At 45.6% G+C, this 12,108-nt stretch overlaps 1 protein-coding gene across 7 annotated transcripts in view; it reads left to right on the forward strand.

The window, feature by feature from the left end:
• Positions 1–12,108, forward strand: part of HTR2C (5-hydroxytryptamine receptor 2C) — a 594,342-nt gene that overhangs the window by 461,917 nt on the left and 120,317 nt on the right. For 6 of the 7 annotated variants that reach the window (XM_045029298.1, XM_045029297.1, XM_045029303.1 and 3 more), the window contains one exon: positions 2,677–2,771. The exons of the other annotated variant lie outside the window; for it this stretch is intronic. The gene's annotated coding sequence lies outside the window, so the exon portion shown is untranslated. The remainder of the gene's footprint in view (positions 1–2,676; positions 2,772–12,108) is intronic. 7 annotated transcript variants of the gene reach the window in all.

Raw genomic sequence — 12,108 nt, forward strand, 5'->3', positions numbered from 1 at the left:
CCAATTTCAGATCTAGTCCCTTTTGAACAATAAGCTGAAGGTATTTTCAGGTCCTACACCTACTCTGGACAATTTTTACAGTTTTATTATCCCATTTTCCTATTGTTCTCTCTGTTGTTCTGGCTCTGTTGCTGCAAGAGACCCATACAAGTAGCAGAGGCATCGGACTGACTCTGCGGGGAAGCCGGGAAGCCGGCTGTACATACAGTGCTGTCAAATGCACAAAGGAGACAAACTGAACTAATGGAAAAACATCACTCCTTAGTGATGCGGAACCTGCGGCAGCACGCCTCCCAGGCCAGGTCGATGGACTCAGATTAGCGGGGCTCACGCTGCTTCTCTAAAATAGCTGTGTAGACGTGACCCAGGAGGTTACACTCATAGAATCAGAGAATATCAGGGTTGGAAGGGACCTCAGGAGCTCATCTAGTCCAACCCCCTGCTCAAAGCAGGACCAACCCCAACTAAATCATCCCAGCCAGACTTAGTTCAGTTTGGTTACTTTGTGCATTTGACAGCACCTTGAAATTGCAGCTTGGGCTGGTGCTCAGGCTTCGAAGCCCAACTTTCCTCACTAAGCTTCAGAGCCCAAGCTCCAGCCCAAGCCGTAAGTTCAAAGCTTTTCCTACATAGCTACTGTTAGAGCGCGGGCGCAAGCCTGGGTGGGAGACGGGCTCCTGCAGGCTCCAGAGCGCTGTGTAGACGTGCCCTTAGTAGTACACTTAGGTTAGGTGTTGCTTGTAGCAGGGCCGTGTGAGAATGAGTTCAGACAGGAAGGGGATGGGGAAGCAGACAGCATCCCTCTAACTTGGAGGCACAATTCATGGCTGCTCTGCGGTAATCTGTACTATCCCCAAAGCACCTCCACCTTCCCCATGAGTTTAATTATTTATTTCTCTCGCTCGACTCTGTCAGCAGCAAGAGACGTCACTCTCTGTTTCCGTGAATGGGTTAATCCCCCCTATGCACTGAGAACACTGGTCCCTTCTGGCCTTAAACTCGATGGCCTGGAGTGTCCGGGTCTTACCACTTTGTGTCATGCCGCTGGAGATTCCCCCCGGGATGGAAATCCCACGTCTGACCGGGGCACGGAGGGAAGGGGCCTTAGGAGGAGAGGGGAAGGCTTGTGGCCCAAAGAGAAACTGACATAAGGGCCCTGAGAGACCCGAGGAGCAAACTAACAGTGCCCCTCTGCAGCTTTAACTTCCACTGGGGCTGGGTGGCTGAGTCAGGAAGCTGTGACTGGTTCCTTTGCCACAGGGAAGGAGCAAACTCTGTGAATCTATGAAAGTTCAAGAAGGGAGATCGACATTCAGGGCCCAGTGCTGGTCCCAGAGAAGCAAATTGCCAAACTTCTATTCATTTCAGTAGAAGCAAGACCAAGCTTTCAGGTTGCTTCTTCCATTTTTCTCAGGGGCAATTTTGATCACTCTCCTCCCCAATGGGAGAGGCTTCCTCTTCTGGCTGCACTATCAGACAGCCAAGAACAAGGTGACTAGGCCCTCCACATCTCAGTACGAATGAAACAAATCTCCTGGTTTGGATTTTTTTTTTCAAGCAACTATGGGTTTAATTTTGCAAAATGCAAAATAATCTGAGCCCTTGAATGCAGCAGAACTGGGTTCTGACCCTCTTGCGAGTGTATTTTGTGCTATGTTTGTTTTTTAGTTTTGCTACAAAATGTTCATTAAATGAAACCCAAGTACAGTATTTTACAGATTTTTTTTCTGAGTATCTTATAAATTGCCAAACTACCTTTCACTGATTTTTGCTCCATAGCACTAGGTCTGTGTATAGGCCAATGCCTTTTCTGCCTTTGCTTTACACTCCTACTACGTTGTGTGACTGGCTTTAGAGCTCTTCTCTTGTCTGTTTTGTGCATGATGTTTCAGGTTGGAACACTGGCTGCATTTGTTTGTTTTTTCTTAGCATCCTTACATTTCACTTCTTGCTTACCTGCATGCTCTATTTGGTTGGTCCATAGATCTAATCTGTCTCAATCCTTGTGAATTCTTCTACTTCCCCCTAGCTGTCTCTTCCCAGCAGATTTAATACTTTTGGAAATTGTACTCCTGAAAAGCATCTTCTATAAGCTACAAGGGAGAGTCCTCTGGCAATGCTGATCTTTAAGGAACAATACTTGTTACTTATTTTAACCCCGAAACATCCCATTTGATTGACACAATCTGTTTTCTATTCTTAGGCAAACTTTTATGTATTTTCGTCTATCTTAGGGTTTATATTTCTGCTCATAGCTTCTTACGTCTTCCATGTAAAATCAATAGCAGTGTTCCTACTGGACTTCATGGCATCTCTGGCACGTCTCCATTTGTGGGATCAGGCCTCTGCTCGGGACAGGATTTGGGGGGAGGGATTGTTTGGAAGTGGTTGGGGCAGGACGGGGTGTCAGTATTAGGGGTTAGGGGCAGGCGAGGGTGTCAGTATTGTGCATTTAATTCCTGTGAGGGTGGAAAGGCCATTTCAAAGTGGCAGGTTTTTCATCATTTCCCAAAGACAGTCAGAATCTGGATTCACCCCGTCTCCTCTGGAAAGTCTCTCCACAGCCACATCCTCTCAGATTCATTGACGAGTCTAGAGTCCATATTGGGGTAGACGAACACTGCTTTCAATTTCTCTCTCTCTCTCTCTCTCTCTCTCTCTCTTTTTTTTTTAAAGGTCACCCTGGCAGTATTTTAATTCATCACATCGTATGGAATCCCACTGCGGCCCACGCACAGACCAAGAGTGCCACCAAAGAGATGCTGTTGAAGGTGGGTTAGCAAGAGAGTGAGTCAGTACTTAGAGTAACCTTTGTGCCCTTCGTTTGCTGTACGCCAGCACAAGATCCGTATCGTTACAGCTACTGCAGTGGCAAAACTTCTAGTTCACAGCATGCTGCCATCTGTGCCTGAGTCATGATGACTCTTAGCAAAGAGTAATGGACAGCATTATCTAGGGTAGGATGTGATAAAAAAGCATTAATTCCATATCCAAGTATACGTCCCCCTGCCTCAAACCCCCAGTTGAACTGAGGCGATGTAATCAAACACGAGCTACATAGACCACTCCAGACAATAACAATGCCCTCTCAACAAAGAACAAACTCACGCTCCTGTGAGAAAAGCTTCGCTGGTGGTAAGTAAATCCTGCCTGTCACAACCAAGGGGAGAAAAATGCCTTTCCTTCGTGTGATAGCAGTGTCGCCCAGAAAGAGGGTGATTGCAAGGTGGTGTGGTGGCTTGCTTGGGAAAATGACGGTTTGGCCATTCTTGTGTTTAAGCTCACTCACAAACCACACACTGACTCCTGAGTCCTCAAATGGATAACAGAGTCCAGCAGAGCAAGTCTGACAGGGGCCAGTGCAAGAAGTGGTGGGATGTCATAAAGGAAGACATGTTCGCATGGGTGTGATAGAGGATCTGGTGTTGGGCAGAGCACTTTGGAGGGAGAGGACCCCATGAGATGGGATTAACACAAGAAGCAAGAAGAGCTCATATCTGAGCAGGCCAGTGTATTCCGGTTGGGTTGCTGTTAAGGAACTGGTTAGAAATGTTTACTGGATTAAAGACTTCATTAGCATTTATTGCTTTTGATTCCTTGCAACTTTTAATTAACCCCAATGTCTCTCATGTCTCTTATGATTTTACATTGACTTGTGCTTTGCCCACCTAACGTGTTTTCACTCAGCTACAGGTACTTTGCACTTGTACACAGCTAGAGTGGTTTGCTATACGTCCATTTCAGCTGGCCTGAAAAGCTCGTTAGAGTCTGGGGGGTGAGCTGGGTGAGCACAGCTGCCAGGGCTGCTCGCTGGGAGAAGAAAGGCACATACAGATGTTGAGAAAGAAAATAACTTCGCATTCAGTGCACGAGACCTGTCTCTGAACTGACTATTATGTTTGGGAAAAGTTTTCAGCCTAGAAATTCAAAATGTTTTATCACAGTAGGTCCAACGCCAGCCTCCCATTCTTGGGAGCCTTTCTTCTTCCTCTAAATGAATGAACCTCATCTGTGCCTCCTCTCCTGAAATACTGCATTGAAAATGGCTTTTAAGCTGATGATCAGCACTGCTGGCGACTGCAGCGCCCAGCATCTGGGAAAGGGACTTTCCCCCTTGCCTTCTAATCCTCTCCCAGGAGAGTAATACAACAGACAAAAATTGGGGTGTGGAGGATAAGGATTGTGCCCCCTAGAGGTCTGCGCAGGTCTCTCTCCTCCCACATGGCAGCAGACCTTGTGGTGTCCTGCTGATGTTCTTGGGGTCTGCACGGGGTGAGGGCCGGGACCGGATGTGTGGGGAAGGAGTGGGTGGAGCAGGGAGAACGCACATCATCCCCTTGTGGCCTGCAGAGTTTACCAGGGAAAGGTTGTCTTTTGAGCGTGGAGATGGGGGAGGGGAGAAACTCCCTTTAAGGGAGATCCCCAGGGTAGCCGTGGCCAGGGGCAGTCCCTGGGCAGGGAGTGGGGTCACCAGGAGCACAGAGCCAATGCAGAGGCTCTGGGCTTCCCACTGTGGGCAGGGGAAGGAAATCCTGTTCTCCTGACAGAGCCCTAGGGGGAACCCACCCACCCCGTGGCAGGAAGGAGATCAATGAATTAATTTTTCTCTGTGTGTGTGGGAACCTCCTGCTCAGTGTGGGTTGTTCGTCTCCGCCCTGTGCCTGATCCATAGAGGATGTGAGGCCGGGAGAGTCCCAGCTCCAGAGCCTGGTTCTTTAGCTGAAGCTGTTGAAACTTGTGCTTTCAGTCCTGGAGGTCCCTAGTGGGTTGGCTGAGTGGGCAGCTGTTCGCCATGATTTACAACCTACCCTTCTAAACTCAGCACCAGCCAGAGCTGTTTTTTCTAATCATACACCACTGTCAGGTGTCTCTTTCCATACGTCTTTTCATTATTTTGGTGGAAGCAAGATACTGTTAAAGTTTGTGAAGACACATTTTAACAGCATGTGCACACTGGCCTGACAGCTCCCGGGTTTCTTTTCCTCTAGACTAGACAAGTTTCATCCTAGTTTATATGAAGAAGTTGATCTTGACAGAACTGGTAGCCTCATGTGCCTGCCCTTTGCTTTTCATTCTAGTGCTGAGGTTAAAATACTCTGGGATGTGGGGGGGTGGCTTGTAAATGGACCTGCAGTGCTTCCAGCCTTCCTGTAGCACAGATCAGTTCTTTATTGTTTTTACTAGTAGTGGGTAGAGACCCCCGCTGAGACGGGGACCCCACTGTGCTAGGTGCAGCACAAACAATCACCAGGAGACGGTCTCTGCCCCGGAGAGCTTGCAGTCGAAGGGGACAGGACAAACGAAGAGTTGAGAGGAAGAGACAGAACGTAGAAGCAAAGTGAACAATGTCATGGTTTGCAGATCACATATTAGTGCCATGATTTTTATTGTGTTGGTTGGTTTCTTTCTCTCCCCTGCCGCGTTCAGGAGCCGGAGATGGAGAGCCTGTGGGAGAAGCTGGGAATAGCTAGGTGCTGTCCAACGTTATTGGCTAATATTGATCCCACTTGGTGGTGGTTGGCTGGAAGCCTGAGTGCAGCTGCAGAGTATTTGACTGTTGTTTGCTGAGAGGAGGGATGGCCGGAGGAAAATATCCAGTAACAATGTACGGGGGGAATGGAGGTACATTGGGCACGGTTCCGAATAAGCCCGGAGGCCCTGAGAGTGGGTGCTGAGGGCGGAGTTCTGCCGTGGCTAGCCTCGGACCTCCACTGCCCCTTCTCCCCAGGAGAGACCTGACATTTTTCTTTAAATTAGCCTGCCAAAGTCTTATTTCCTCCTTTGTCCTAAATGTGTCAACCCTCTCCCCTCCTCCCCTCCCCAAATTACACCTGCCTGCTGACCAGGAGAGCTAGTAGTCAGTCCTGGGCCAGTCAGTAATGGAAAGTCTCATATCTTGCTGCCTTGCTTTTACATGGCAAGGGTGGTCAACCAGCAGCCGATGTGACAGGCCTCAAGGAGCCATTGACTCTGAGTTTAGGCACAATTACCTGCCTCTTTCTCTCCCATCTCCCTGCGATAGTGGATGTGAAACCGGAAAGTCAGACCAGTGACTGAGCGGCAGGGGATGAGGCTGGCAGTAGCACTGCAAGTGTTCGGCCATGTTTGCTGCTGAGCGCTCTCAGCATGGAAGGGGCGGAGTAGGACGGCGCGTAACATCGATACGCCGGAGAGGTTTGCTCTATCAGCTTTTACTTGCTTTACAAAAGCTTGCAGAGGCTGCATGTGGGTAAATCATGGCAGGGACTATTTGTCTTCATTTAAAATGCCTCTTCTGGAGCCTCGTCAATGTTTAATGCATTAGCCCTTAAACTCCAGAGACCTGAGTTCAGGTGTGGGATAGGACACACAGGAACACAGGCCTGATAGCTGTTCTGTGCAGGCAGAGACCAAGGAGTGCAGGGCTGGCCTGCCAGGACATCTAGTGGGACCAAGGCCTTAGGTGTATTCCTAGCACTGGGTGATCCAGGAACTTTGGCTGGTTACCAAAAACTTAGTGGCACTTCCAGACTTCCTTCTGGCATCCCTCACACTGTGGGTGTTCATACAGTCCTCAGCTCTCACATCGCAGGAACCATCTCCCACTCCATGCCTTGCTGTTCCAGAAATGCTCTGTAAAAGAGAGATCTCTCTATATATGTAAATAGCAAGTGAATAGATAAGGTGCCAGGAGACCATGTGGTGATATTCCTGGGTTTTGTAGGACCAAGAAAACTAGCTGCTGTCCACTGCAAGGGCTTCGTGTGTGCAGCTGGTAACAGTGGCTGTGGTGTCACGCTGGGTAATGGAGCGGGGAAACAAGCCGGAGAGTTTTGTTCTGGGGCTGTGCATTCTCAAAGTATCACAATGTGTCTCTGCTTTCCACTGGGAAGCCCTGACTGGCCCCTTCATGGTAGAGAAGCAAATATAAAGTTGGACCTTGTGACTTTTGTCGAGAATTTTCTGCTGGCATTTTCCAAACTGTTCTTGATGGTGATGTACAGAGAAAGAGGCAGTAGTGCAGTGACCTGGCTGTGGTAAAGGTGGCTCTCTCTTCCCTCAGCACTCTGTAGGTGTATCTCATGTTAACATAACTGAGAGCTGTGCAGTTTTATTAGCCTTCTTCCAGACAGACATTATAGAGATTCAGCAGCAGCAGATGTGTGGGGAATTGCAGCATAAGAATCCAGGTGCTCACAAGTCTGGACAACGATGTAACCCTTTGTTACTGGCAGATTTTAATAGTTTTTTGTGGCTTAGAAAGGGACACCAATGGTTAAGTATTTACAGTAGAAATCCATTATTTTGACTGTGGCCAAAGTTGTAACCTAGCTATGAAAATGTGTTCAGGAGTGACATTTACCATAAAGCTTACTGGGGAGCATTGTTATTCCCTCTGACGATCCCAGTAACAGGTGTGGTTTTGTGCTGCTATCAGGAGACAAATAGCTGTCCTCAGCCATGGGGTGGTTGTCTGTCAGCACCAGCAGAGCTGTTCCTGGTTGTGTGTTGGTTGGAAACCTGATGAACTGTACTTGTGGCTATCCTGAATAGTTGCTTATGCACACATATCAACTGTTACATGGTTCCCAGAGGCAGTGCCTTCAGAGGCATATCACTGCTTCTGGAACTCTGATACCAATCAAAATTTGGAGAAGCTGTCTTGCTCCCCCCACAAGATGTTTGCTTGATTGGGTGAGACCAGTACGGTTGTCCATGTGCCCACTCTGCTTGTGGCTCTGCTCGATACGTGCCCCGGGATAGCCAGACGTTGCCAACGGAGAGCCTGAGCCAGAGGTAAAGTGGGATTTCATGCAAAGCTATTGATGCCTGAAAGTGCTAACAGCTTTCAATAATTGCTGTTGTTGACAAGTTCTTCCTTCGTGTTCTGTAACTATTAAAATCTGCTGAGATCTGGGGTAGTTTACAGTTTTTCTGTGCAGATCCAGATTGTGAACATAAGGGTTGTGTCAAGTATATTAAATAATTAATGTAAAGGCAGAAGTTCCTTTCCATCCATATACTGTGGGTAGAATGCATATCTGCTGACTCAGCACCGCCTGTTACTGACGGGCTCAGCTCCTGCAGGAGCTAAATGTTAACTTTCTGCCTGCCAACTCCACCACATGGGACCAAATTGCTCTTAGGAACAGCTGCTGCCTTGCTGCTGCTGATTCCAAAGAGACATCAGCATTTTGTCTGATGACTTAATCAACATGTCAGTCTCCCCAGACCTATTTCTGGATTCAAATATGGGTATGAAATTATGTGGTTTTTTTAAAAACCAGGTTAAAAGATGTAACTAGGATTAAGTTTCTTGAGTTGAAAAAATGCCTAACAAATCCAAACCCAAACCCTATCCCTGATTTGTCTTGAACCCAAATTCCAAACCCCAGCCAGAACCTAATCAAGATCTGAACACCCCCTCCCTGCCCCATTTTTACTTTAATCAAAACCATCCCAGGCAATGAGTTTTGTGTTATGGAATGAAGAATGGTTCATGTTTTCTGAGAACTTGGCCCAGTTTCCTCAAAAGATTTATGGGCCTGACTTTTGTGTGTTTGGGGGAAGTTTTGCACATCTGTATGTGTTTTGTTCACTGTGTGTTGCATTTTTAATGTGAATAAAAGGTGACCAAAACAGAAAATAACAGCAGTACCAACCAAATCAACATCAGTTGGACAGCTACCTTTCCAAAGAAACATTGGGGTGACTCTTTAAAGTGCGGGCCTCAGAGCACCGGCTAGAGGGAGCTTGAATGCACATACTGCAGCTTTCCGTGTGCAGTTCTGTTAGCGCACCTCAGTTCTGTTCTGCAAGCCTTCTCTCTTCTAGTCTTGGACATTTCTTGAGCAGACAGTGGTTGAAGAAATCTGCACTAGGGATTAGGCTGGGTCAATCTGTCGTGAAGTTGCAATTCTGAAAAATATTGATGCTCTGTCTAGCACCATGGCCAAAAAACCCAAGAATCGCCAGAAGGAGCTTGTGGGAATGATAAACAAACATGGCACCTTGTCCCCAGCAGAAGCCCCAGAAGACTCAATTACAATTCTTTAACTGGTCTGTTGGTTCCCTATCAGAACCAACAGAAAGCAGTTGAATTTTTCATCTGGCATTTTCCATGCCAGTACATAGGCTGAAGTTACTGAGAGGAAGATTGGTGAATAATAATGAATACATACATTGCTTATTAGTGTGCTGATCTCCGCTGCCTCTCTGACCTTTTCTCTATTATTCTTCTCAGACTTGTGCATATTTTTGCACCTGGAGGTTGCTCCTTGGTACGAAGTTTGCCACATTACACTGAACCCTGGGGACAACAAACATTTTTTCCAGGGAAAATAGAACCAAAGTGGGAATGTCAGTATGTGTGATCCCATCCCTTATTCCCAGACCATACAGGCAGTAATGAGTTTCACCAGTGACTTTAGTGTCATTAACTCTAATGAGGTTTAACAGAATTGGATTTTGATTTTCTATAATTTCAATGGATAATATCAATGTTTATTTTTAAGCAATTTTTTTAGGTTTTTATATATTTATATTTTCACAGTTGTGTGAGATTATGAGGGGGGGGGGTGTCAGACCATGATTACTGAATGATGCTGTGATTCAAAAAGTTAAAGCTTTATAACCATTAAAAGACAAATCGTAAGCATCATATGTCAAAATATACAAAGTAAATATCCATAAATCAAACTGGAAGCAGCATTTTTCTTACTTAGCCTTTCTGTAGGTTTTGATGAAAATATTTTGTTGTCAGTCTGTGTGTGGACGGTGAAATCGATGTGTACCGACATTTACTGATGAAAATCTAACCCTTCCAAACCTAACTATGGAGCACACAGAGTGAGGTGGAGCTGAATGGCACAAAGAGGCGATACAGGCCCTGCCCTCAAGTAACGTATGTCAAGTAGACCAGATCTTCAGTGGGAAGGGAGGGTACTTAGCTCTTCCCAAGATCAGGCTCTCAGTACTGTATGCAGTAACCTGGGCAACAGTAGAGTTTGCTGAGTATCCCAGCCAGTAAATTTGATTGGTTGGCACAGTGTGACTTCTGACTTGTGCTGCCACAGACCAAAGGAGAACTAAGGATCTGCAATTCCTCCCTTTTCCGCCCTCTAACAAGCACTTATGAGAACACTCAAATTTTCTAGCACACCCATGATTTACAAAGCTTTTATTTCTTTGAAAATGTGCAGTGTTCTTTCAGGAGAAGTTTGGCTCTGTTAGAAGGGTGGTCGCTATGGGACATAAGCAAGTTCAATTAACGTAATTGCTTAGGAGTAGGTATCAAATGAAATATGTATCATGGATGAAGGCTGATTGAAGCACTAGAAAATCTTATACTCTCCAGTGACTTACAGTTTTGGTTCTAAGTGGAACAGGGCAAAACATTTATTGCTAAATGTCTGTAGGAAAAAACTTAGAATATCAGGATTGGAAGGGACCTCAGGAGGTCATCTAGTCCAACCTCTTGCTCAAAGCAGGACCAATCCCCAAACAGATTTTTGCCCCAGATCCCTAAGTGGCCCCCTCAAGGATTGATCTCGCAACCCTGGGTTTAGCAGGCCAATGCTCAAACCACTGGGCTATCCCTCCTGCTTGTTTTAAAGCTCACATAACTTATGCAAAATTGCATGGAGGTAGCTTTTGTTTGACATGTATGTAAGGGAGGCAGCATTGTCTAGTGAACTGAGCAGGGCTTGGGAGCCAAGAACTCCTGGCTTCTGTTCTGTTGTGAATAGGATTTGGGGGATTTCCAGGAAATGGGTTATCCAGAATGATTCTTGCAAATTGTTGGAAAGGGAAGGAAAGAAGGGGAAAACTCTGGGTAGGAGTAAGGGAATGTAGCTGCCAAACACTATAAAACTGAAAATATCCAATACCTGGTACAGTGTGAAAGGTTAGCTAGGAGATACTGGGACATGATGCTAATCAGTCTGGCTGGAGCAGAGGAGGGAGTTTTACAATGCATATCACTGAATTTAAATGACCCTTTTGCTGGAGGTGTTCTGATAAATGTTGCATGGACCCAGTTCAAAGTGTCGACAAAATCAAATTTTCATCACAACCTCTGGTTTCTGCAGTACTAGCTGGTGCTGCACACTTTAATGCATCTAATTAATTCACTTGATTAATTTGCTAGTAACTACCTGCCATGAAAAAAAAGATTCTGTTAATATTATTCACCGCTGCCTTTGGGGCAGTAATTAGGTTAAGTAATGTGTTTAATTTCCAATGCTTTTTAAAATAAAATAAAATTTTAAGAGAATGCACCATAAAATTAGATTTTTGTAAGCCCCTTATCTTCAGCTCCCAAGACACCATTTATCCCTATATCCAACTGCATAAGTCAACATGCAACCAAAATGAAGGGGTGGATTCTAACTGGATGTAACTCTTTTTTTACTAGATTGGCTTCTAATCTTGCTCACTCTCTTCTTATATTACTGTAATTCCATTGCATTCAGTAGAGTTGCTCCTAATTTACACCATTCTTACTGAGATAAGAATCAGACCTGCTACATTTATCCTAAATATCTTGATACACAGGTTGTTCTGTGTGTCCCAGAATAGAAAACAATCGGAGACAATCTGCCATGCTTACTCACCTAAATAATCGCTTACTCTGGGAATAGCCCCAGTGAAATCAACATCAGTTCAGCAGATGATTCCTAATCCTGAATTTCACAACCTTTAATTAGTCCACACTGGTATTCAAACCACCAAAATATGTGGTACTTCAGTAGCATATTGATTGTCACAAAGAAAAGTTCTGAGGTTTCTGCTGAACTGACAGCTGGCTGATATAAAGTTAATGTCTAGTTACTATATTAGCAGCAAAGCGTCCTGTGGCACCTTATAGACTCTCAGATGTATTGGAGCATGAGCTTTCGTGGGTGAATACCCACTTCATCGGATGCACCCACGAAAGCTCATGCTCCAATACGTCTGTTAGTCTATAAGGCGCCACAGGACTCTGCTGCTTTTACAGATCCAGACTAACACAGCTACCCCTCTGATACTAGTTACTATATTGTATTGTTGAATAAAAGCAGCTATACGTTAGGGAAAATGGGTACAGATTGCATAAGGGAAAATGAGTTAAATCATTGTGAGCCGTCT

This window comes from Mauremys mutica, chromosome 9 (assembly GCF_020497125.1).
Source record: "Mauremys mutica isolate MM-2020 ecotype Southern chromosome 9, ASM2049712v1, whole genome shotgun sequence".
NCBI lineage: Eukaryota > Metazoa > Chordata > Testudines > Geoemydidae > Mauremys > Mauremys mutica.